This window comes from Vicugna pacos, chromosome 16, assembly GCF_048564905.1.
Source record: "Vicugna pacos chromosome 16, VicPac4, whole genome shotgun sequence".
Lineage (NCBI taxonomy): Eukaryota > Metazoa > Chordata > Mammalia > Artiodactyla > Camelidae > Vicugna > Vicugna pacos.
This window is the reverse complement of record NC_133002.1, coordinates 39,641,408-39,667,070: the sequence shown is the minus strand read 5'-3', so window position 1 is coordinate 39,667,070 and position 25,663 is coordinate 39,641,408. Positions and strand designations below refer to the sequence as shown.

The 25,663-nt window shown below is 43.0% G+C and overlaps 1 protein-coding gene and 1 pseudogene across 1 annotated transcript in view; one reads left to right on the top strand and one right to left on the bottom strand.

Moving 5' to 3' along the window:
- Positions 1–25,663, bottom strand: part of MYO1D (myosin ID) — a 311,631-nt gene that overhangs the window by 90,223 nt on the left and 195,745 nt on the right. The window lies entirely within an intron of this gene.
- LOC102543410 (small ribosomal subunit protein eS24 pseudogene) lies at positions 21,624–22,033 on the top strand (annotated as a pseudogene).

The following is a 25,663-nucleotide window of genomic DNA, read 5'->3' as shown; positions in this document are numbered from 1 at the left end:
AAATAGCAGGGGAGAGAAGAATTAACTGGAAATTAAAGCATACGACCTTACTGACACCAAAATACTCCATACAACTTGATCCATCAGTCAGAGGATTTAAAAAATTCAGGTATAATCTACATGCAATAAATTTAACCGATTTTTAAGTGTTTAGGTGGATGACTTTTGACGCTCAAATCAAGACACAGAATATTTCCATCACGCCAGAGTTTCCTCTGATTGTTCTTTTTAAGTCTTAGTTCTATATTTGTAAGTCAAATTGGCTTATTTAGCTTTTGAGAGCTTAAAAAGATTAGCTCATTCCTTAAGACCTAGAAATCCAGAGGTCCACTGTGGTAAGAACAAACGCACAAAACACTGAATTTTCTCCTAACCTTTTCTCTGTTTTCATGAATTGTGCCATTAGGATTATGAAAATTTTACAAATAAAATCATTAATCTTTGAAGGTGACAAATCAGCCAGATGCTATAATGGTGACCTTAAAGGAACTATTTAAACTATTATAACAATAAAATATGGTTTATTCAAGTTACTTGAAATAGGTGGTTTGGAGTTTAAACCATTTTTGTTTGCCCATCTCTTCATCTTACAGTACGATTCCTTGTGACGGAATTTAACTTTATTTAGATTTCTCTTAATGGACAGATAATCCCTGGTTTCCAATCTCCAGTTCCAAATAATTCAAAATAAATTATGCTGAGGCTGTAAACCCACAGCTGTTGGATGAGACTCAGTCTCACGTTGTAGGACAAGAACCAACACCTAGAATACAGAGTTGCAAACCTGCACCCTGAGGTCTAACCTCGCAAGAGCTCAGGGGTGGAGTTAACACCCCCAAAGTCCACCGTAACCACAGGTCATCTTGCCTACTGTCTCTTTTGCTCCAGATTCCTCTTTATTTCCCTGTCTGCATCTTTATGACTCTGCATATGTGTGCACAAGCTTTGCCCCTGAAACTTGTGGGGCCTCAAAATAGGCCAGGAGCCCTTGAGTTCTTGTTACATTGAAAAGAATTAGTCTTTTGAAACGGTGATCAACTCCTAGAAAACCACCAAGGGCTGACCAGGGAGGAGAACGCAGGCCTTGTCACAGGGCCTCCATCTAGTTTTCACTCTGGGGCCTCCTTGGTCCAGACGTACTCCCAGGAGGCAGCTACTCCGTGCCTTCCCGAGTACGAGGGTCTCTTCTCTTCCGTGGTTAGTGCCGTCTACACACATCTCCGAGGGACTTCATTAACTTGGGGTTTCCCCCTGATTAGGGATGTGCTTAACACACAAAAGCTGTCATAAAATCATGCTGGTCACCTCACTTCTTCAGGTTTCGGCTTGTGTGCCGATACATACTCTCGGCCTTTTGGATCTGCCACTCTCTCTTTCAGTTCTTTGGTTTGACTGCAGAGTTACAATATTTATGCTCTTCTGATCTCAATTAAGAAATTGATTCTGGCTGCTCAGCGACGGAGGACATTCTGTTCATCCTGTTTTCCATGCAGAGACGTGGAAGACAGACGCTCTGACTTTTTGTAGGATGCCTGCTGGCTTCATCTCTTGCTTTGTCTCTCTGTCCTCTGTTCATCTGTCTCTCCTGACCTCCCTTCTTCTGTCCCTTTCCCTCTTTCCTTCTCCTTCTCTTCCTCTCTCTCGTTGGTCCAACCAGCTACAAATTAGGGATCTTAACTGTACAGATTCATCAGGGAAATAATGCACAGTTTGGGATAACTAAGAGTTTATCCCTCTATAAACAATCGTCATTTGGAAGCAAACAAGTGCTTGTGCTCTGAGCCACTGTGTAGGAGGACTGACCGTCCTGAGGCCGCTTTGTTGGGAGGAACTCGAGCCTCTCAGAGAGGTCAGGTGTTGATCCTCTGATCAGCAGTCCTGGTACGAGTCCCCCCAGCCTCAGTGCCAGACAAATGGGCGTGTGAGGGTCCCAATGATCCCAACACTCAGCTGCTGCTGAGGAACCCCTAGCCTGTGTGTCTTCCCAACCAAAGCCCTTCAGACTTTGGAGCAAAGGCGAACTGGCCCTGTTGTGCCGTTTCCAAATTCCTGACCCGTGGAATCCATGAACGTAATACAGTGGTTGTTTTTTTCACTCCACAATATCTGGGGTGGTGTGGTACACAGCAATAGTTGACCAGAATAGAAGTTTGGCAGCAGCAAGGTGTCACTGTGACACATCCTAAAACAGCTGGCAATGGGCTTGGGAAGTGGGTGGAAGCCGGAAGAGCCCCGAGGAGCCTGCTGGTGGAATCACGACGGGCTTTAAGGAGGCGGGCACGCGGGCTTGAAGGAAAGCAAGAAAAATATTATTTCAAATTTGAGGAAAGGGGACACTTATTACGAAATGGCAGAAAATTTGGCAATGCTGTTGCCTGTGGGAAGGTAGAGAATGGAAGATGTAACTAACAAATTCAGTGATCTAGACGCGGATTTCTAGACAGGATCCTGAAAAGTGCCATCTGGCTGCTTCTCGCTGTCTATGGGAAAAAGGGAGAAGAGGAGATGATTCTAATAAGAAGATGTTCAGCTTTCATGCAAAATTTAGAGGAAATATGAAGGAGCCTGCACTTGCTGGGTTTGAAAATAAAACTGGAGAAGTCCCAGCTTCTCCAGATGGCAGATGACTCTCAAATTGAGAAAATGGATTCAGGGCAACGATCAAATCCAGAGTGGGAATGTGAAACCCCTTGCTAAAGCCTCAGAAAGATCTAAGGCAGTGCTACACAGAAGTGCTACACAGTGCCAGACAGATGAAAGGCTCTCCAAAGACCTTCAGGGCATGCCTTACAAATTTTCTCTATTAAACAGTGGGGCTGTTCAGCGTTTTAGGGCCTTGTCCCACAGCAGCTCACAAGGAGCCCAAGGTACAGGACAGTTTATTTGCAGAGATTTGTGGGTGTGCTTTTCATGGATTACAAACTGATGCACAGTAAATCCACTAAGATTTCAAAGGAATTGTATCAGGTTAGACTGAAAGGGACAGAAATGTTACAACATCTGCAGAGGTGTTTGGACCCCCAACCTTTGGTGGGCAGGAAGCTGGCTAAGAAGTCTACTTAGCTGCAAGCACAGGTGGCCTGTGACTGTCATGTGCCTCCTATTTCCCATCTCTGGGGACGGCAAGTGTCTACTAGGGTATCCCACCCCTGGGTCACCACTGTATGTTGGGTATGTGGGGCAGATAACTTGTCCTTTTAAGGACCTGAGATTCACAGGTCTTCAGGTTGAAGGAACTCTGGCTGAGGAACTACACCTGGATGGACTTAGACAATGAGATCCTGGACCTCAACCCTGAACCTGACGACCTACGAGGATGAGGCTTTGGGGCATCTTGGGAAGGGGTGAGTGCATTTTGAATGTCAGAGGAATGAAAATAATTTTTGACCACAGGGTAGACGGTGGAGGCTTTAAAATTTATTCCTAAGTCCTCTGACATTCTGCCCATTGAGAGATGGGGGTCTCTGTCCCCTCTCCTTGAATCTGGGCTGATTGTACTACTTGCTTTAAGCCAATAAAATGCAACAGGGGTGATTCTGTGTGACTTCCGAGGGTAGGTCATCAAAGGGGATGCAGCTTCTGCCTTGCTCCTTAGGATACGCACGCTCTTGTAAGAAGTCTGACTACCTGGAGGCCACCATGTGTAAGGAAGCCCCCGAAGGGGCCCATAGAGCTCTCCAGTCCGCAGTCCCAGCCAGTCACGTACCCCCAGCTCAGGGGGAGAGAATGAGCCTTCAGAGGATTCCAGCCCCCAGCCCTGAGTCACCCCCAACCTTCTAGTCTTCTCAGCTGAGGCCTCAGATACCGTAGAGCAGAGACAAGCCATCTGCTCTGCCTTTTCTGAATTCCTAACCTGAAGAAACCGGGACCACAATAAAGAGAAGGTGGTTGTAAGTTTGGGGCAGATCGTTATATAGCAATAGTGGCCAGAAAACAGAGAAATCTTAATTATATAAACACATTATGGAAAGAATGATATGTTCAGGATAAGAGGAGTCTATTCCTTTATAAACAAACATCACTTTCTTTCTTTCTTTCTTTTTTTTTTTTTGAGTAAAGGTAGATTTATTATGAGAGATGCATACAGCATAGAGTGTAGGCCGTTTCAGAAGGCAAGAGAAAGGCCACGAGGTGCGGGGGATGGGTGCTCAGGTTAGAGCAGAAGTAGGTACACACTCCACAGACAGGGTGCGTGCCCCGAAGATGAGGGTGCAAAAAGGGCGGCCCAAATATCACTTTCAATAACAGCAAAAATTGTAAAAAAAAAAAAAAAATTTTACCACATTGTAAGAGCATCTAAGAACACACTATGTTTTAGAACTGTTTTCAGCTTCATGAAACATAATAAAGTTATTATTTTACTTTCAGAGTAAAATTCAGAGTTGTTATGGTGAACATTACTTAGCAAACATGCTTTGAAACAGATGTGTCTGAAAGCTACTGGTGGTTCCTGTGACTATACCCTGGAACCACATGCTCCAAAAATCACACCAGGACGTGTAAAGCATATGACATTTTAATGGTGAAATAAAGCCTTTTATACAAAATACGGGTCATGAACGGTAACAAGAAACTGTCTTAAAGCCAGTGTAATCGACTTTCGGCACCAGCGGCTAGTTATGAGCCTTGTATTACTGATCGATATTATTCAGGTCAATAAAAACAACTGTGATGAACGGACGAAAGGGCCAAGTTTACATTACTGATTGACAAGGCCTTTCAACTCTTGATTTTAACAGTTTGATAAAAGCAACTCAGCAAAACTCTTTCATAAATTTCCAAAAGCAATCCATCTAACTGCACCGAGTAAGTAACATCTCCACAGTCAACTTCAGTTTCTTCCAAAATGCTCCTCACCCTGGCAGGGATTAAGGGCACCACCAAGAAAAAAAATTTACCGCCTGGATAATGTTCTCATCACAAATGAAATTTGTACTTCACGACGTTAAATACAAATTCCTTTAGAGGGAGCTGCACAGGAGCTCAGGCCGGCCACAACCTTCTCTATTAACTTGAATGCACGAATCATTTCCTCCTTTGGTTGCAAGTACCCCGTTTGTGGCATGCAAATCTGGCTTTTTCATATTTAGATTAAATGAGTCAAATTCCTTAATGAAACAGTGGTTAGAACCTATCAGTTCATGGGTGTCAGCCAAATGGCCAATTGTTTTCTTTTTGCTCAAAGTCTCAGACAGGCCGGTTGGAGGTCTCTCTGCTAGATTATCTGGCAGTTGGGAGTTCCCGGGTTTGTCTTGCAGCTTGAAATTCAGTAGTCCCAAGAAAAAACGAATTCTAATTCCGAAAAAGACTGCTCTGAGGAGACAGCTCAAGAAGTCACTTCGACAAGTTTTTAATATCAAGCCATCCAGTGGAACCGAACTCAGCCTCCTCCTAGTCTTCCTGCACTCTCAGTTTTCATGTATTGCAACCATCAGCACGCCTGCCTGCCTGCGAGAGACTGACTCCCTTTTAATTACTGCCTCAGATTTATTGTTGTGGGCCTGGGGAGCGGATAATCAGATTCATCACAAGGGTGCATGAAGCAAGATAAACGGCCCAAGAGGGCACTCCTTTAGAAAGAGCATGCAAAATTTAGTGCACAAACTCCATCACATCTATTTTGAGTATTCAGGACTTGTGAAATTTCTCCACTTATATTCTGTTTATCCCCCATGGTTCATTCAGGCTGACGGCTGTCAACCCTGCTTGCGTGTTACAGCCACGGGGGACACTCTGCTTTATCTGGTGTTGGATGGGGCGGGACATCTCCAGTTTTTGACGCCTCCTCCCTCCAAGTGATCACACATGACCCCTGATTCAGGCATAACTGTTAGATAACTTCATCCTAGACAGTCAAATTATTATTTTATAGAACTAATTGTCTTATTAATTGAATCAAGTTTTATATGATCCATTTTGAGTTTATTTTTTCTCCCTTTTGAAATACCAACTTAATGAAGTTACTTTCCCTGTTGGTCTTTCAATTGAATTTTTTTTTTTAACCTTACAAATGAGTGATCCTCTTGATGCAAAGATCACTGACTCATAATTGTAGGTTTATTTTCCTTAACCTACGTTTGCCAACAAATTGAGTCCACGCACACTAGTGGTGCTCCACTTCAGGGATGATGAGTGATTCTGATCACATCCTGGTCATTTTGGGTATTGTGTTATCAGACTCTGGGTCTAATTTAAACCCTCTATTTTAGGAGGCTTCTGCTAAAAATGGGAGAATCAATGCTCTACTGCTGGGTGGGAGTGGACGTCCACGCCCCACTTGGACTCCTTGACTCTGCTTGGTGGGGAGTAGGAAGGGCACCTTGGAGCCACCAGGAGCGGGTGGAAACCTAGGCTGCCCATCCAGCCTCCCCTGGAGGCCCTATGAGAGGGGAAGGGGCACCTCCTTCCCGCTTGGAAGGGGCAGAAGTCCAGGCTCCTCGTGGGGCCTTGGTTGAAGGAAATCTGCAGACGGGTGAGGGAGGCCTGCAATCTTCCCTGGTGTTTTTCTGGAGAAGTGCGTTTATTGTCAAAAAAGTTTCTGTTTTCTTAGGCTTCCCATTTCCTGGTCCTCTGGCAAGAGAGAGCAAACATTTCTTGTCTGTGCCCATTGGCACTTCTGGGCAGGGGACTTCTCCTGTACACAGTTCGGGATGTACAGAGGCAAAAAGAAATCCCAGGGGGCTCACTGCCATGTCGTTTCTCAAGTCTTAAGGTCCCTAGCTAGTCCACTTTCTTGCCACCTTTCAGGGTCTTCTTAACATTTGTTTTATAATATAATGTCCAGTGTTTTTAGGTGGACTTAGAGAGATGAGGTGGGCGCGAGGAGAAATGCATCTGTTCTGTCTTGCCCAGTACTGGAAGGTCCAGCTCTCTGTTCCAGATGATGCGTGCAGACAGGTTAGAAAATGCAGCTTTCTCCTTAGGGAGTCTGCAACGCAGCTGGGGAACCAGGAGGCACACATCGCACGAGGATGCAACATGGGCCTAGTGGGGAGAAGGGCTGCAGGATCCCCTCTCTTTAAAATACTGACAATTCTCATATGCGAACGTCAAGCTTAAGCCTTTCTTGTAGCGCCTGATGGGGAAAGCGCAGACAAGGGTCCCTGGGGACCGCATACTGGACTCGACCAAAATGAAAGTCATTACCCTGCCTTAACTACTGTCCTTCTCATTCCGGCCCTATTTCCATTAAGTGCCACCAGTCACGCCATGTCCCAGGCCCCAAGAGTATTTACTGCAGTGGTCTTTATTTCACCAGCCTCTTCCCAGTTCAGTCCATACTTTTAAACGCTGTCAGGGAGGGTCAGCTCCCTAAAAACCCAACCTCATCATGCCACTTCAAACCTGTTGCCCTGCGTTGCCAAAAACATTCATTCACGCATCCCTTTAAGAATCTGAAAAAAGCCACAGGTACACTGTGCAAAAAAAAAAAAAAAAAAAAAAAAAAAAAAAAAAAAGCACGAGTGTTTGCATACACTTATGAAGCCTCGAAAGGCTTCCTTGTCTGGGAAACCATCTCCACCCCGCTCCCTGCTCTCTCAGCAGTTCCCGCTGCTCTTTGTTTCAGGATTTAAGAAGCTGCACCAGGATGGTTTCTGTATATATCTGCCTCACCCACTGAACAGCTGGCAGAGGCTCTGTCTCGTTCACCTTTACCCCCAGGCCCTGGCCTAGTGCCACAGCAGGCAGCAGATGATCACAACTCACAGAATGTGTGGAGGACAATGAGGGTAAAGGTGCAGGTGAGGCCGCAGGGTTCTCTCTGCTCAGGACGCTCTGACGGGTCCCCTGCGTTCCTCTCTACCAAAGCCACCCACTTCAGCATGGCCTTAAAAGCCCCGTTCTCCTGGTCATTTCCCTTCGCCTCACCCGCTCTCATGGTTTCAGCTACCACACGTTCCCAGCTTCCAAGTCTATGTTCCTGTTCTGGATTGTTCTCTAGACAGTTAATTGTCTACGGGGCCTCTCTGTTTTTCCTTCCCCAGGCTCCTTAAATGAGTGCAGGTAGGACTGAGTTCACGTTCACACTCTGCTACGACGTCGCTGCTTCCCCCGCGACGTCTCCCATCTTGGTGAGTAACCAGCAGGCCCACCTTGTCCAGGAAAGAAGCCAGGTAGGGGTCTAGGCCCTATTTTCTCAGTGCCCGCAGCCTCTTATTTTGACCACTTAAACAGCTCTTGAATCCAGCCCCCCTAACCCCTCTTAACCGTCCTGGCTTGAGTCCAGGCCCTTGTAACTTCTCCACAGAATCAGAGCCGCAGCCTCTCCACTGCCTTCCCCGTCACCAGTCTCGCCCCTTGGACTCATCCGTCCGCACCCATTTACTGAGCACCTGCGGTCCGGCAGTAGCAGGCGCCCACAACCCCCCTGTCTCAGCGTCTGTGTTCTACCGGGGAGCTGGGGAGCGCACACAACTGTGTCTTGCGACAGAGGTGACATGTCTATGAGGAAGAACCAAGGAGCAGTCTAAAGGCACAGAGAGGGAAGCATGGATCCTTCTGGACAATCCCTTGGAGGTTATTCTGGGCAGAGACCTGAATGGAGCGAGGGAGCCATGCGGTTATCTGGGAGAAGGAAGAAGGAAAAGCGAGAGGGAAGAACGAACAGTGAGGACACTGAGGGCGGCCCTCACCCCACCCCTCTGGTTTCTACAGGCACAGGACCGCCAGCCCACAGGGGGTCAAGAGCAGCTGATAATTACTGAGCGTTTTACTACGTGACCAGAACTAGGCTAAGGACGTCACACGCGTGACTTCAGGTTAGTTTACATGCATCAGCTTTCAGGCTTCAAGGCTCCACTGAGGGGGGCGCTGTTGTTACAACGGGGCGTAAATTCAACAACTACCCATATGCTTCCACGCATCCGAACACCCGTGCTTGTCACACCCACTGGGATGTGGTTCTTTCTTTTGTCCTTTACCATTTACAGTGAGATGGTCTTGAAATGCAATGGGAGGTATTTTTTTTTTTACAACTCAACAAGCGTTGTGAAATGGGAAGGCGTGGAGGAGCAGGGAGCAAGGGCAGACATGGGAGGCGGCTTCCTAAGGAGCCAAGTGACTGTTCCAGGCACAGAAGCCAAAGAAGTAATTTCGCAAAGTCAGGAGAGAGAATCCTGAACTTGCCCACTTCACTCACCCTGCAAGATCTACCTCCATCCCTGGCACATCGTAAAGATGTCTTTATTTAGATATGATTCCAGTGAAATAAAATCTATTTTTTTATGTCAGTTATATCAGAAAATCAGACTCTCCCTGCAGTGTGCTAGAACTTCATGATAATTCATTGTAGAGAAAGTTTGCCCTGAACCTCAACCATTAATAAAGGAACAGGCTCATTTATTTAATACCTATGAGTTCAGGACCAACGTAGATTGCCTCCCAGTGACGTGGGGAGGGCCAAGTGAGACAACGTACGTCGATGTCCATTAAGAGGGATGGAGGGACTTCCGGGCAAGATGGTGGAGTAGAAGGACGCTTGTAAGTCACCCTCTCCCACAAATACACCAAGACCCACATCTACAGACCCACTCAGCCAACCAGAGCACCTGCGGAACTCCGACAGATCATCGCCCTCTTCAAAAGATAAAGACGCCAAAAATCTGGTAGGAGAAAAGGAAAAAAGAAAGAACAAAAGGCAAAGCAGCGCGGGACGGGTCCCGCGGGGAGGGAGCGGCAAAGGAGGACTGGCGCTCGCTCGCTGGGTCTCCCCTCTCCAACTGAGAGGCCGGCGGGACGGAGGGGGAGCCTCCGAGGCTCGGATCTGTACAGAGCAGCCCTTGTCTGACAGAACTAAGTTAAACAGGCACAGAGCGTCCCCCCGACACCCAGCCTGAGACACGGGCCGGCAGCGGCGGGCAGGGTCAGGCTGCACAAGCCGGGCGGAGGACGGGGGCGGCTGCACAGAGGCAGCTCCGGGGGACTGCAAGGGGCTGGGCGCTGGGGCTTTGGGTGCACAGGGCAGAACAACCTGGGCCCTCCATAAAGCAGCAAGGTTGATGTGCTTTCGGGGGAAGGGTGCATACCCCCATCTCTGAAAACCCGCGGAAACTTTTCAGGGGAAGAGGGGCGGGGCCCAGGCAGAGCCGCCATATTCTCCGGCGCTTAGCACCCAGGCGGGGGCAGAGGCGAAACCTGCCTCCGCACGGAAGGGCTTAGCAGCCTCAAGGGCCAAACTGAGACGGGCCTACAGCCCGGGGCAGATAGGATCCTTCCATTCTGGTCCCCCAGAGAACTTGCTCCACAAAGACAAACAAGCAGCTGGGTCTTGGCTCGGAGCAGGGACAAGGCTGCCCCTCGGTCTTCCCCGAGCCCATCCACGGAGCGCGACCAAGGCCGAGCGCCGAATGGGGTGGAGCGCGACCGGGGCGGAGCGCCTACCTGGACGGAGCGCGACCAGGGCGGAGCGCCGGCCAGGACGGAGCGCCGGCGCAGAGCGCACAGCCGCACAGAGCAGCGGAGCTACCGGCGGCGCAGGCAGGGGGAGAGCGGCCCCCCGCCTGTCGAGCATGAACACAACCCCTGACCGAGGTGCTGGGAGGGGGCACGACCCGCCCTCCTGCCTGGCCAGTCTGCAACATCTGACTGCGGCATCCGGAGGGGCAGTGACCCGCCCGCCCGCAGCAGAGGAGAGCTGCATCTGACCCCTTGTTAGGAGGAGGCGTGATCTGCTTGCCTACAGGTGCTGGGAGCAGCACAGAACAGGGCGCCAATGGAGGGCCTATGAAAACAAGCTGAGCTTCCAAAACAGGACGAAGACAGAAGGACATCACATTAAAAGCACACACACTCCAGGAGAACACCGACAACCCCCTTTTTTTCTGTTGTTGTTTTTGTTTTTGTTTTGTTTTGTTTTTAATCTGTTTTTACCTGTTCTATTTTCAATTACTCTCTTAATTTTTACTTCTTAATTCATTTCTATTTCTCTTGGGTTTTGATGTCCTGTTATTGATTAGACACAGGCTTCAAACACATATATTCATCACCCCACCCCCCCTTTTTTTTAAAGGTTTTAAAAGGACGTCTCCACCCGATTAATACTCTGCTTCAACCCGCTCTTCTATTATTCATTATACATTGTTATCAAACCCTTTTTCTTCCTTCTTTTAAAAATCTTTCTCTCTCTCTTTTTTTTCTTTTTTTTCTTTTTTCTTTTTTTTTCCTAAGTTCTACTCCTAAATAGGCATTAGATAGATAAAATCCTTAAGATCCAAAATAGACAACTGATACTCCATAAACCACAGTGCCAGAGAGGTATGAGCAAGATGAAGAAGCAGAGAAACCTTTCCCAATTAAAAGAACAAGAGGAATCCCCTGAAAGAAAGCTCAATGAAATAGACATTGATAGCCTACTAGATGAAGATTTCAAAAAAGGAGTAATCAAATTGCTGAAGGAATTAAAAGAGATAATGCTTAGAGAAATAAAATGTCAAAAATGAAATTGAAGCTATAAAGAAGAGCCAAGCAAAATGGGAAAACTCATTGACAGAGATGAGGAATGATCTAACAGCGGTGCAAAGCCGACTAGTTAATGCAGAGGAACGAATTAGTGATCTAGAAGACAGGGCAACAGAAAGCACCCATTCAGAAGAACTACAAGATAAGCAAATAAAAAATAATGATAATAGCATAAGGGACCTATGGGATAATATAAAGCGTCCCAATCTTTGCATAATAGGGGTCCCAGAAGGGGAAGAAGGATCAAAGGGGATTGAAAAGGTTTTTGAAGAAATCATGACTGAATACTTCCCAAACTTAAAGAAGGAATCAGATATACAAGTACAGGAAGCTCATAGGGTCCCAAACAGGAAGAACCCAAATAGACCCACACCAAGACATATCATAATCAAGATGGCCAGAGTCAAGGATAAAGAAATGATTCTAAAGGCAGCAAGAGAAAAGCAAAGAGTGAACTACAAGGGAACCCCCATAAGGCTCTCAGCTGATTTCTCTACACAAACACTACAGGCCAGAAGGGAGTGGCAAGATATATTCAAAGCCCTGAATGAAAAAAAGATGCAGCCTAGGATACTTTATCCAGCAAGGCTATCCTTTAGGATAGAAGGAGAAATAGAGTTTCACAGACAAAAAAAAGCTGCAGGAGTTTAGCAACACTAAACCCATGCTAAAAGAAATATTGAAAGGGCTATTCTAAATAGAAAAGCAGCAGGATGCTACAGAAATGAGAAACATACAACTGGAAAGGTGATAACTCATGAATTACAAATAAAGAAAAGACGAAATTATAAAAGAAGACATACAAATCACTGAGAGTGGGAGAGGGAGGCAGGGAAATATAGAATTTTTTTTCTTTCTTTTTTAAAATTTTTTTAACAGTAGGATGGGTTTGAGATCATGTTATTATCAGTTTATTAAAAACGGGTATAGGTTAATAGATTTACAAAAAAGGGTAACCACAAGTCAAAAATTTACAAGGGAGTCACAAAAATTAAATAAAATCCATGATAATACAAAGGAAAATTACCAAACCACAAAAGGAAGAAGAAAGGAACAAAGAGGATATACCAATTCAACTGCAAAGATAAGTTCAAAATGGCAATAAACACACATCTATCATTAATTACTGTAAATGTTAATGGACTAAATGCTCCAGTCAAAAGACATAGAGTGGCAGAGTGGATAATAAAGCAAGAACCTTCAATATGCTGCATACAAGAGACACACTTTAGGGAGAAGGACACATATAGATTGAGAGTGAAAGGATGGAAAAGGATATTCCATGCAAATGGAAAAGCCAAAAAAGCAGGTGTTGCAGTACTGATTTCAGACAAAATAGACTTTAAAACAAAGGCCATAAAGAAAGATAAAGAGGGACATTTTATAATGATTAAAGGAGTGATACAAGATGAAGACATTACACTCGTTAATATATATGCACCCAATATAGGAGCACCTAAGTACATACAAGAATTACTAACAGAGATAAAGGGCGATATTGATGGGAATACAATCATAGTTGGAGATTTTAACACTGCATTAACATCACTAGACAGATCTTCCAGACAGAAAATAAACAAGGCAACAGAGAAATTAAATACTACAATAGAAAAACTAGATTTGGTGGATATTTTCAGAGCATTACACCCCCAAAAATTAGAATATACATTCTTTTCAAGTGCACATGGAACATTTTCCAGGATCGATCATGTACTTGGACACAAAAGAAACCTCAACAAATTTAAGAAGATAGAAATTATCTCAAGCATCTTTACTGACCACAATGCCATGAAACTGGAAATCAACAACAGAGAAACAAAGGAGAAAAAAAGAAAAGCATGGAGATTAAACAATATGTTATTGAAAAAACAATGGATCAATGAGGAAATCAAAGCTGAAATTAAAAAATACCTTGAGACAAATGATAATGAAAGCACAACCACTCAAAACCTATGGGACACAGCAAAGGCAGTGCTAAGAGGGAAGTTTATAGAGATACAGGCCTTCCTCAAAAAAGAAGAACAATCTCAAATAAACAAGTTAACCCACCACCTGAATCAATTAGAAAAAGAAGAACAAAAAGCCCCAAAAAGCAGCAGAAGGAAGGAAATAATAAAGATCAGAGAGGAATTAAATACAATAGAGATTAACAAGACCATAGAAAAAATCAACCAAACCAAAAGCTGGTTTTTTGAAAAAGTAAATAAAATCGACAAACCTCTGGCCAAACTCACAAAGAAGAAAAAAGAGAGAGCACAAATTAACAAAATAAGAAAGGAAAATGGAGAAATTACAACAAACAAAATAGAAATACAGAATATCATACGAGAATATTATGAAAAACTATATGGAACCAAACTGGATAACCTAGAGGAGATGGACAAGTTTCTGGAAACATACTGTCCACCAAAACTGAATCAAGAAGAAACTGAACACTTGAACAATCCGATCACTAGAAAGGAAATAGAAATAGCAATTAAAAACCTCCCTACAAATAAAAGTCCAGGACCGGATGGCTTCACTGGGGAATTCTACCAAACATACAAAGAAGAACTCATACCAGTCCTTCTCAAACTCTTCCAGAAGATTGAAAAGGAGGGAATACTCCCAAACTCATTCTATGAAGCCACCATCACCTGATACCAAAACCAGGCAAAGACACTACAAAAAAAGAGAATTATAGGCCAATATCACTGATGAACATAGACGCCAAAATCCTCACCAAAATTTTAGCAAATAGAATCCAACAACACATAAAAAAGATTATACATCATGACCAAGTGGGGTTCATCCCAGGGACACAAGGCTGGTTCAACATACGCAAATCAATCAATGTAATACATCACATCAACAAGAGAAAGGACAAAAACCACATGATCATCTCAATCGATGCAGAAAAAGCATTTGATAAAATTCAACACCCATTTATGATAAAAACTCTCGCCAAAGTGGGTATAGAGGGAACATATCTCAACATAATAAAAGCTATATATGACAAACCTATAGCCAGCATAGTTCTCAACGGTGAAAAACTCAAAAGCTTCCCACTAAAATCTGGGACAAGACAAGGATGCCCACTATCACCACTCCTATTCAATATAGTCCTGGAAGTCCTAGCCACAGCAATCAGGCAAGAGAAAGAAATAAAAGGGATCCAAATTGGAAAAGAAGAGGTAAAAGTGTCATTATATGCTGACGACATGTTACTATATATAGAAAACCCTAAAAGGTCCACAAAAAAGCTACTAGAGCTGATCGAAGAATTCAGCAAGGTAGCAAGTTACAAAATTAATGTTCAAAAATCAGTTGCCTTTCTTTACACTAACGATAAATCAACAGAAAAAGAAAGTAAAGAAACAATCCCCTTTAAAATAGCACCCAAAGTAATAAAATATCTGGGAATAAATCTAACCAAGGAGGCGAAAGAATTATACACAGAAAACTATAAACCATTGATGAAGGAAATTAAAGAAGACTTTAAAAAATGGAAAGATATTCCATGCTCTTGGATTGGAAGAATCAATATTGTTAAAATGGTCACACTGCCCAAGGCAATCTACAGATTTAATGCAATCCCTATCCAATTACCCAGGACATATTTCACAGAACTAGAACAAATCATAATAAAATTTATATGGAACCATCAAAGACCTAGAATTGCTAAAGCATTACTGAAGAGAAAGAAAGAGGCTGGAGGAATAACTCTCCCAGACTTCAGACAATACTATAGAGCTACAGTCATCAAGACAGCATGGTATTGGTACCAAAACAGACATATAGACCAATGGAACAGAATAGAGAGCCCAGAAATGAACCCACAAACTTTTGGTCAACTCATCTTCGACAAAGGAGGCAAGAATATACAATGGAATAAAGACAGTCTCTTCAGCAAATGGTGTTGGGAAAACTGGACAGCAGCATGTAAAACAATGAAGCTAGAACACACCCTTACACCATATACAAAAATCAACTCAAAATGGATTAAAGACTTAAACATAAGACAAGATACAATAAACCTCCTAGAGGAAAACATAGGCAAAACATTATCTGACATACATTTCAAAAATTTTCTCCTAGAAGAAATAAAAGCAAGAATAAACAAATGGGACCTAATGAAACTTACAAGCTTCTGCAGAGCAAAGGAAACCAGAAATAAAACAAGAAGAAAACCTACGGAATGGGAGAAAATTTTTGCAAGTGAAACCAACAAAGGCTTGATCTCCAAAATATATAAGCAGCTCATACGACTCAATAAGGAAAAAATAAACAACCCAATCCAAAAATGGGCAGAAGACCTAAACAAGCAACTCTCCAAGGAAGACATACAAATGATCAAAAAGCACATGAAAAAATGTTCAATATCACTAATTATCAGAGAAATGCAAATCAAAACTACAATGAGGTATCACCTCACACCAGTCAGAATGGCCGTCATTCAAAAATCCACAAATGACAAATGCTGGAGAGGCTGTGGAGAAAGGGGAACCCTCCTACACTGCTGGTGGGAATGCAGTTTGGTGCAGCCACTGTGGAAAACAGTGTGGAGATTCCTCAAAAGACTAGGAATAGACTTACCATATGACCCAGGAATCCCACTCCTGGGCTTGTACCCAGAAGGAAATCTACTTCAGGATGACACCTGCACCCCAATGTTCATAGCAGTACTATTTACAATAGCCAAAACATGGAAACAACCTAAATGTCCATCAACAGGTGACTGGATAAAGAAGATGTGGTATATTTATACAATGGAATACTACTCAGCCATAAAAGCCAACAACATAATGCCATTTGCAGCAACATGGATGATCCTAGAGAATGTCATTCTAAGTGAAGTAAGCCAGAAAGAGAAAGAAAAATACCATATGAGATCGCTCATATGTGGAATCTAAAAAACAAAAACAAACAAAAACAAAGCATAAATACAGGACAGAAATAGACTCATGGACAGAGAATACAGACTTGTGGTTACGGGGGTGGGTAGAGGGTGGGAAGGGATAGACTAGGATTTCAAAATTGTAGAATAGATAAACAAGATTACACTGTATAGCACAGGGAAATATACACAAAATGTTATCATAAATCACAGAGAAAAAAATGTGACAATGAGTGTGTTTATGTCCATGAATGACTGAAAAATTGTGCTGAACACTGGAATTTGACACAACACTGTAAAATGATTATGAATCAATAAAAAATGTAAAAAAAAAAAAAAGAGGGATGGAAGTCAGCAAATACAAAGTGATGATCTTACACTACTCTTGTTGGTGGAAAATCTTCCAACAAGACCATCGGCAAATATGAAACCACAGTCAGTACCTTAAAGAAGATTTAATTTTTGATATGAATCACAGGATTATGAGGCTTTCTAGGAAACACACTCTCTCTCTTCCCTGTGTGTCACTGTCCCCTATATACACACGCAACGTGCGCACGCACACACACACACAAACACACACACACACACAGGGGAAAAAAATCCAAAGGCAGAATTTAATTTGGGGGCAAGTCCAAATTTCAATATACGTCTCCAAGAAACATATAGAACAACAAAAGCGAATAAATGTGGGGAACAGAAGAAGAGTTAGATCAGGGATCTCCTCCCTGGCTGCACACTAGGGAGCTTTAAAACACGCCGATGCCTACCCCCAGAGATTCCACGTTACCGGTCTGGGATGTGGCTAGGGTATCAGAATTCAAAAAAAACTCCCTAAGCTATTCCAGTGTGCAGTCAAGGCTGAGAACCCCTGAGATAGAAGCTACTAACATTTTTGATTTGGGCTTTAAAAGTGGAGACTAAATGAAATCAAATCCAAATCTCTGATGAATCAGGTTAGCAATGAAAGCATTTTTTTTCTGGCCTGAGATTGTGGTACATTTTCCTACATGTTTCTTCTTGGAAGAGATAGGATTGCAATTAAGAGAGAAACAGCTGTGTAAATGGAAGTACAATGTGGCAGCTGTCTTCAAAGATACTGCCTTTTTTTCCCCCTTCCCAAAAGGAGTAGAGCAAAAGGTTTTCTTTTTCCTTCTGTATCCTAGTGTCTTGCCCTTGAGAGCCCTTGACATGTGGAACATGGCTAGTACACAGGCTCTAGTCTTCTCAAAAAATTATTATTATTTTTTTAATGGAGACACTGGGGATTGAACCCAGGACCTTGTGCATGCTAAGGAGGCACTCTTACCACTGAGCTAAACCCTCCCCAGACAGGCTCTGGTCTTGATTATGTAGTTTCCTGGGGGATCCCCAACGTTTGCAAGTCACTTATCCTCAAAAGGTTAAGATAAAATATTTCAGAAAGCAATTATCCTTATTAAGAAAGACTTACATAAATAAACAAGAGGAATGGGAGAGAGAAAGAAAGAGAGACCACCCTAGGCAGCTAAGCCAGAAGATGTCCAGCCTTCCATCTCATTGGGGCTTTCGGGCTCTGGTGTCTGAACAATTTGTATGGAAATCCTGCACGAGTGACCAGCTTCTCTGGGAACTGATGTAACGGTTAGAGACAATAGCTTATGGTAAACAGCTCTAAGCAAATTGAGTTATAATGTCAAAAGTCAGTACTTTGGGGCAGGAGGTAAAGTCCATTTTCTTCAGGACTATCCTTGGAAATTCACTTGATTCATTGATAAAAATTATGCTTAACTTCCTGCACAGGACTCTTAGAAAGATGGAGACACAGTATATCTAAATCACCCAATAAATGCCTGACACTGGGTACGCGACAAATGTCAGTTCTGTTAGTTCTTTCCTCCTCTTAAAATAGGATCTTAGTTAGATGTGCTACTCATCATAAAAGGGAGGCAGTCATAGGAAGTCACCATCAGGGTTGTGACTCTGAGGGCTCCAGGGTCAAAGAGAAGCCTGGCGCCATTCCCTGTGAGCTGTGTGCCCTTGGGTGATTACTTGACCTTTCTGAGCAACAGCCCTTGCGAGAGAGGTATTATAATTTGTACCTATGCCGTTGCGTGTGCTGGGTGGGCTGGTTCCCTCCTCTGCCTCTCCCACAGTGCTGCGGGCAGACTGTGTGATGGACTATGCCACTGTTAGTGCCTGACAAACGCAAAGCACATAGTAGGTGTTCAAAAGTGCTGACTGTGTAAAAGCTCTGATGAGACAGCTGTACAGGAGGAAGCTGACTAATGCCTCAAGTTAGTGGCACCCACTTCTGCAAGCGCAGAGATCTTTTACGTGCACGCCTTCTTTCGGGGCTTTGTTTTAAAAGGATCTCCTTTCTAGCAATCTGACCTCTGGATAAATGAGGTGGTCTTGGACTAATTTGCTTACACGTTAATTTTACAAAGGCTTTGTGGTTCTTTAACGAGAAAGCTTTTCAAAGGAGTCATTCGTTGGCTCTAATGACTATTGCTCTCAGACACTGCTTCGATACATCTTTTACATTTGTAATTGCATTTCCAAGTATAGTACTGATGAAAATGGATTCTATCTCCTGCCCCAAAGCATCGACTTTTGACACTGTAAGTTGGTTTGCTTATTTAATACAGCTTAGCGTAAGCGGCAGTCTCTAACCCGTACGACAAAAGGCATTTACTTCTAAACACATGTCAGGAAAACAATCAATAGGAGAGCTCTGAAATTCTGATTTTTTTCTCCTGTTAAAAAAACAAAAAGAGAGAGAGAGAGAACATGGCTAGATGCCACATTTCTTAGAAGTATTTTAAAACCCTGTGGCTCACTCAAATCAAATAATAAAATAGTTGAGTGTTAAAAGAAATCATAAAGGGAGTGGACTGTTTCATTGCCAAAGCATCAGAGCAAGAAAAGATTCTTGAAAAAATTAAACTGAAACCCTAACATTTGCATCTTTTAAAGAGGAACAGAGGTTTGGCCAAATAGCCAATATTGCTAAGGAACTCTCTTTATTATAACAGGCAAAAATATAAACATTTGCACAAGATGTTCAAAATAATACAGCTTGCAGGAACTGCTGAGAATTAATTAGGAAGGTGAATTTATTACCTAAATAAATAAATAAACAAACCCGAGTGCCACTCAGTGTCTGACATTAAGGGGTTATACACTTTTCATTAAAGAGGACTAGTAAATATAGTTTAAAGGCTCGAGGGAGGAGTGAGAGAGAGAAGGCTGGCGCACACCAGCTCAGGCTGTGCCAGACGTCAGCTGACTGCCTCCATTGAGATTACCATGGAAACACCTTCTCCTGGGACACTGCCAGGAGGGTAGGGGTGCTTTAGAAGTGGTGATGGGGAGCAGAGCCGGTAGCCGATGGATTTTAGCAGGGCTCACCCCTGTAACACTACAAGGACAATCTACCTTCCAAATAATACGGTATCTTTCTAGCAAGTCACGTCAGATAGAGTCATAAAACATGAAGCCTGACATAATTACAATCCATTTACCTCCACAAAGCAGTCACATCGGTTCAGATAATTGTCTCTTTTCTCTCCCCTGCTTGCTTTGTATCCTCCGTAGAACTAGAGGAGGTGTTTGTGTAAATTAATTGGCTACTCCCTGAGCCATCAAGCCCATACTGATGAAAAGGGACTATATCAAACAGCATTAATGGGCAGATTCAAACATCCTTCAAACCGACCCATCAGGCAAAACCAACACATCTCACCAACAAAAGGGTAAGAGGAGTTCCAGCTGAGGTCAGGTTAAATGTTTCAGTTTATGCGGTCTCGCTGGAAACCAGTGAACAGATTTTATGTTTACGCAAATTAAACTCAGTCTTGGCAACCAGCTTGTGGAGCGCTGGCTGGGGAGAGCCAGCGTCCACGTGCACTTGAATGGCAGAAGAGCAGTGATTCAAGCAATGTGCCTCAGCCACGGGGTGCAGTTTTTCCCACTGATTCACAGCGATCTCTAGGATGGCGCTCAGCGTTAAAGAGGCTGTGATCAAAGCTGTGCACACGACATTACTAATTGTGCGGGCCACCTCTTGCCTTTGTTCTCCGCATTAAACCCTGGCTACCATGCGTCTTTCTGCTTTGCAAAACATTCAGATTCTGACCCCACCGCTCCCTGTACAAATTTTAACCTTTCTTGACAACCGTATTGGAATGAATGCTTTAATTTGGTATTCCACTTACAAAATAGAGCGTAGAGGGTGACTCAAGGGGGATGACACTAATTTGACAATAACACAGATTCCCGCGGGCTGAAATCCTAACCTAACTATGCGGCATCTGTACACAGAAAGTCACTCTGTGGCTAATACAGGGGTCATGTAACGTGAACGTTTCATTCTCAGCTTGCTGTGCGCGATTATCTGACCATACCATTTGTGAGAATATTCTTAAAAACCTATCATGGTTTTCTACTTTTATCTTTCCTGTGAAAAATGACTGGCATCATTGTTAAATGATACATTGGCTGAATAATTTTTGCCAATGGAAGGGAAAAAATGTGTTAAATGTATCTTTTAATTATATTTTGCTTAGGTTTCTGTAAAGATCAGTCTTCATCTCCTGAACACAAAGCAACAGACAGTGGGGGAATGATTCTTGTAGTTGAAGACTGAGACCCCCAGGGTGTGTGGAGGTTTTATAGTTTAAAGTAATAGAAAAATACATGATCCCACTACACACCTATTAGAATGGCTAGAAAAAAAAAACTGGTAATAGCAGATGCTGGTGAGGCTGAGGAACTCTTGATCACTGCTGGTAGGAATGCAAAACGATACAGTCACTTTGGAAGACAGTCTGGTAGTTCTTACAAAGCCAAACTCAGTCTTACCACGTAAGCTAGAGCTGCACTCAGAGGTATTCACCCAGATGATTTGAAAACTTGTGCCCATACAAAAACCTGCATGTGAAGGTTTGTAGCAGCTTTATTCACAACTGTCAAAAACTGCAAGGAACTAAGACGTTGCAATAGGCAAATGGAGAAACAAACTATGGTACATCCACACAATGAACTATTTTTCAGAAACAAAAAGAAATGAACTATCAAGCCATGAAAACCCGTGTAAGAACCTCAAATACCTATCGCTGAGTGAAAGAAGCCAGACCAGAAAGGCTACATACTGTACAATTCTAATGACAGGATATTCTAGAAAAGGTACAACGAGGGAGACAGCAAAGTGATAAGTGGTTGTCAGAGGTTTGGGGGAGAGAGAGAATATAGAAATATATAAAAAATATCAAGCTCTTCCTTCCTGGCTGCCCGAGGACCCACCATTATGAACGACACAGTAACTATCTGGACCAGGAAGTTCATGACCAACTGACCATGCAGCAGAAATGAATGGTCACTGATGTCCCTCATCCTGGAAAGGCAACAGGACCGAAGATAGAGATTTGGGAAAAGCCAGATAAAATGTGCAAGACTAGATGTCATCTTTGCATTTGGAGCCAGAGCCATTTTGGGGGTGGCGATGGTGTGATTTACAATTCCTTGGATTACGCAGAGAAAAACAAATCCAAACATAGACCTGCAAGACACGTCCTGGATGAGAAGAAAAAGGCCTCAAGCAAACTGTGGGAGGAACACAAGCACAGAGAGAGCAAAGTCAGGGGGATTGCAAAGGCCGGTGCAGGTGCTGGCAAAAAGGCCGAGCAAAGATTCTGCAGTGACTGTGCAGATTTTTAATGAGAAGATTAATAAACTGTAAAAACTTGAAAACACAGGATCTAGTCTACCAGCAGTTAGAAATCTAGGGTACAGTGAGGGCAACTTAATAATAGCTTGGCTACAGTGAAACATTTTCCAGAGATGAGTCACACGCCAGAGTTAGCTGTATGTGTGCCATCTTAGTTGAGATGCAAGGTATAGTCTTAAGTATGTGGAAGTGTGCTACTGAAATAAAATTAACATTGCCTGATTTAACTTCTGGTTTATAGGACATACAGGGACTAGGAGAGTAAGTTAACTGAACCATGAGGAACCAGTTGGACAAATCCAGATGAGACCAGTCCTGGGTCCTTTAAAAACTCAATGTCATGCATACCGAGTGTTGGTGAGGATGTAGAGAAACCAGAACTCTCACAGACTGGAGGGAACATAAACTGGAGCATCCGCTTTGGAAAACAGTTTGGTAGTTTCTTACAAAGTTGAACAAATGCCATACGGAATAATTCCACTCCCAGATATCCACCCAAGAGAAATGAAAACATATGCCCATGTAAAGTCTTGTATGGGAATGGACTCGGCAGTCAAACGTCCATCAACTGGTGAATGGGGAAGTGAAATACGGTAGATTTGTGGAAATATTACTCAGCAATGAAAACAAAAGAGCCAATGATGTATGGAACACGGACGAACTTCAGAAACATTATGCTGGGTGAAGGAAGCCAGACACAAAACAGTATCTATTGTATGATTCCATGCATATGAACTTTCTAGAAAAGGTATAATTATAGAGACAGAAAGATCAATGATAGTCTAGGGCTGAAGTTGGGACTGAGTGCAACTGAGCCTGAGAGAACTTTCTGGGGTGCTGGAAATGTTCTGAAACTAGAAATATATGATGTTTGTACAACTGCATAAATTTAAGAAAAATAACTAAACTGTATTTTACAATGGGTGGCTTTTTTTTTTGTAAGTCCTCTAAATGTATCAGTTTGCTAGGACTGCCATGCAAAGCGCCACAGACTGGGTCACTTTAACGACAGAAATTTCTCAGTGTTCTGGAGGCTAGAAGCCCGAGATCAAAGTGTCGGCAGGATTGGTTAATTAATAGTAATTAAAACAGTCTTTGGCATGAAGATAGACAATAGGCCAAGAGAACAGAGGAGAGAAACTAGAAAAGACATATGCGCACACTTGACTTACGACAAACGTGGCACTGAAGAATAATGGGCCCTCCTCCTTGACTTGTAGATGGCTGTCTTCCACCTGTGTCTTTGCGTGGTGGTCCCCCTGCACCTGTCTGTGTCCCAGCTGTCTCTTCTCATACGGACCCCAGTCATAGCGGATTAGAGAGCACCCTAATCTCTCACTTTAACCGAAACCTCTCTTTAAAGATCTTGTCTCCAAATACAGTCACATTCCGAGGTACTGGGGGTGAGGATTTCAACAAATGAACTTTGGGGGAACACAATTAACCCCTAGCAGTAAATTATACCTCAAGAATGCTGTTTTAAAAAGTTATTATCACGCAAAAAAGTGTGTGTGTGTAGAGGTACAGTATTGGATTAAAAAAGATGTAACTATAAATCCGAAATATAAACCTAGACAGGGTTTTAATAGGTACAAAAGACATTCTTTGAACAATTGAGGATACTTGAATAAGAGTTCTCCAACACATAAGGGATAATGATAATGTTTAATATTAAATATTATGAAAATATTACTTTTTTTAGATGTGAAAATGGTATTGTGGTTAGGAAGAATGCCCTAATTCTTAGGAGAATGCACCCAGGAGCATCTTAGTGGTAAAGGGTCATAAGAGATAAAACAAATATGGCAAAAAGTGAACACTTACTGAATCTAGGCGGAGGGCACACGGTGTTCCCTGTACTGTTCTTTCAATCTGTCTGCTCATTTGAAAAATGCTCTAATTAAAAGTCAGAAGAATTGAATTACCAAAGAACTCTGAAGGGGCAGAAAGTTCTCGAGGTAGGAAAGGCACCTAAATGAAAGATTTCTTTTCTTCCTCTCCTTCCTGGCTAACTGAAGTAGAAAATTATATTCTGTTAAAGCTCACACCCAGTTACAGCTTTTTATAAATGAGAAGCAGTTAGTATTTGTACTACACAAAATCTAGGAAAAAAACATATCATAGATTTTAGAATTTTTAAAGTTTGGCAGGGAGGAGGCCAAGAAGTGTGGCTGCAGCTCACTCAGAATAACAAATGGCAAGCAAAGGCCCTTTCTAACAGGAGTAGCAGACTGGTGGCCTGTGGGCTGAACATGGCTTATAGACACGTTTCATTCGGCTTACGTGGCGTTAAACAACCAGGAGATTTTATATATAATACAGACTGCAGCTTTTTCCAGGTGAATCCACAGACGTGCTGTACTGGACTCTGGCGTGGTCACAACGGATGAGAGTGGGGTGGTGGCTGGCCCGCGATGGGTCTGAACTTCATTCGTTTCTGAACCTGACTGACTCCTAAAGGAATCTGACTTTTTGGCAAAGAAAATGGGTTAAACGGCAAGCTGTCCCTTCTGCTGGCTTTGCTTTACCACCGTTCTCAGCTCTATTTCCCTTCACATGGATACAGCGAATGAGAACATTATATTGGCGGTGTATGTGTGTGGGGTGAAACTGAAGAGACGGGATTTGGAAGTGGTAATTTTAGAGTTCATAAAATCTTTGCCCAACAATAATTAAAACAGTCTTTGGCACAAAGATAGACAACAGACGAAGAGAACAGAGGAAAGAAACTAGAAAAGACATAGGGACACACCTGACTTACGACAAACGTGGTACTATAGAGCAGAGGGAAAAAGACGGTCTTTTCAGTAAACAGTGCTAGGCTGATCACTTATCCATATGGGGGTAAAATAAACCCTGGGCGGCTGCCTCGCATAAACACAAAAATCAATTCTAGGTGGACTGTGAGATGTTAGTGTAGGAGGCACAGCAATAAAGCTTATAGAATGTAACAGACGAGGATGTCTTCACCATCGTGGGGTAGGGAATGATTCCCCAAACAAAAACAAAAAAGCACCAACCTTAAAGGAAAAAAAACCTGATAAATGAAACCACATTAACATGAAAAATGTTGTTCACAGACACTGCTGAAAGAACCAAAAGGCAAGTCACAGAGTTGGAGAAGATATTTGCAACACAGGTAACTGCCAATGGGCATGTATGCAGAATATAAAAAGAACTCTAGGAAATCAATTTTTTAAAAAGTCAGCCCAATAGAAAAATGGCAAGAGACTTGAACAAGCACTTCACAAAAGACATCCAAATGACCAATAAACACACAAAAAGGTGCTCAACCTTATTGGTAATGAGGGAAATACAGATAAAACCCACAATGTGTACCCATCCACGGATGAATGGATAAAGGTGTGGTATACACACACGATGGAATGTTATTCAGCTGCGAGAAAGAAGGAAATCCTGCCATTTGCAACAACTTGGATGAAACCCGAGGGTGTGCTAAGTGAAGTAAGTCAGAAAGAGAAAGACAAATACTGTACAATATTATTTACATGTAGAATCTCAAAAAAGGTAAACTCAGAGAAACACAGAGTGGAGTGGTGGTTGCAGGGGCTGGGGGAGAATGGGAGAAATGGTGAGATGCTGGTTAAAAGGTACAAATT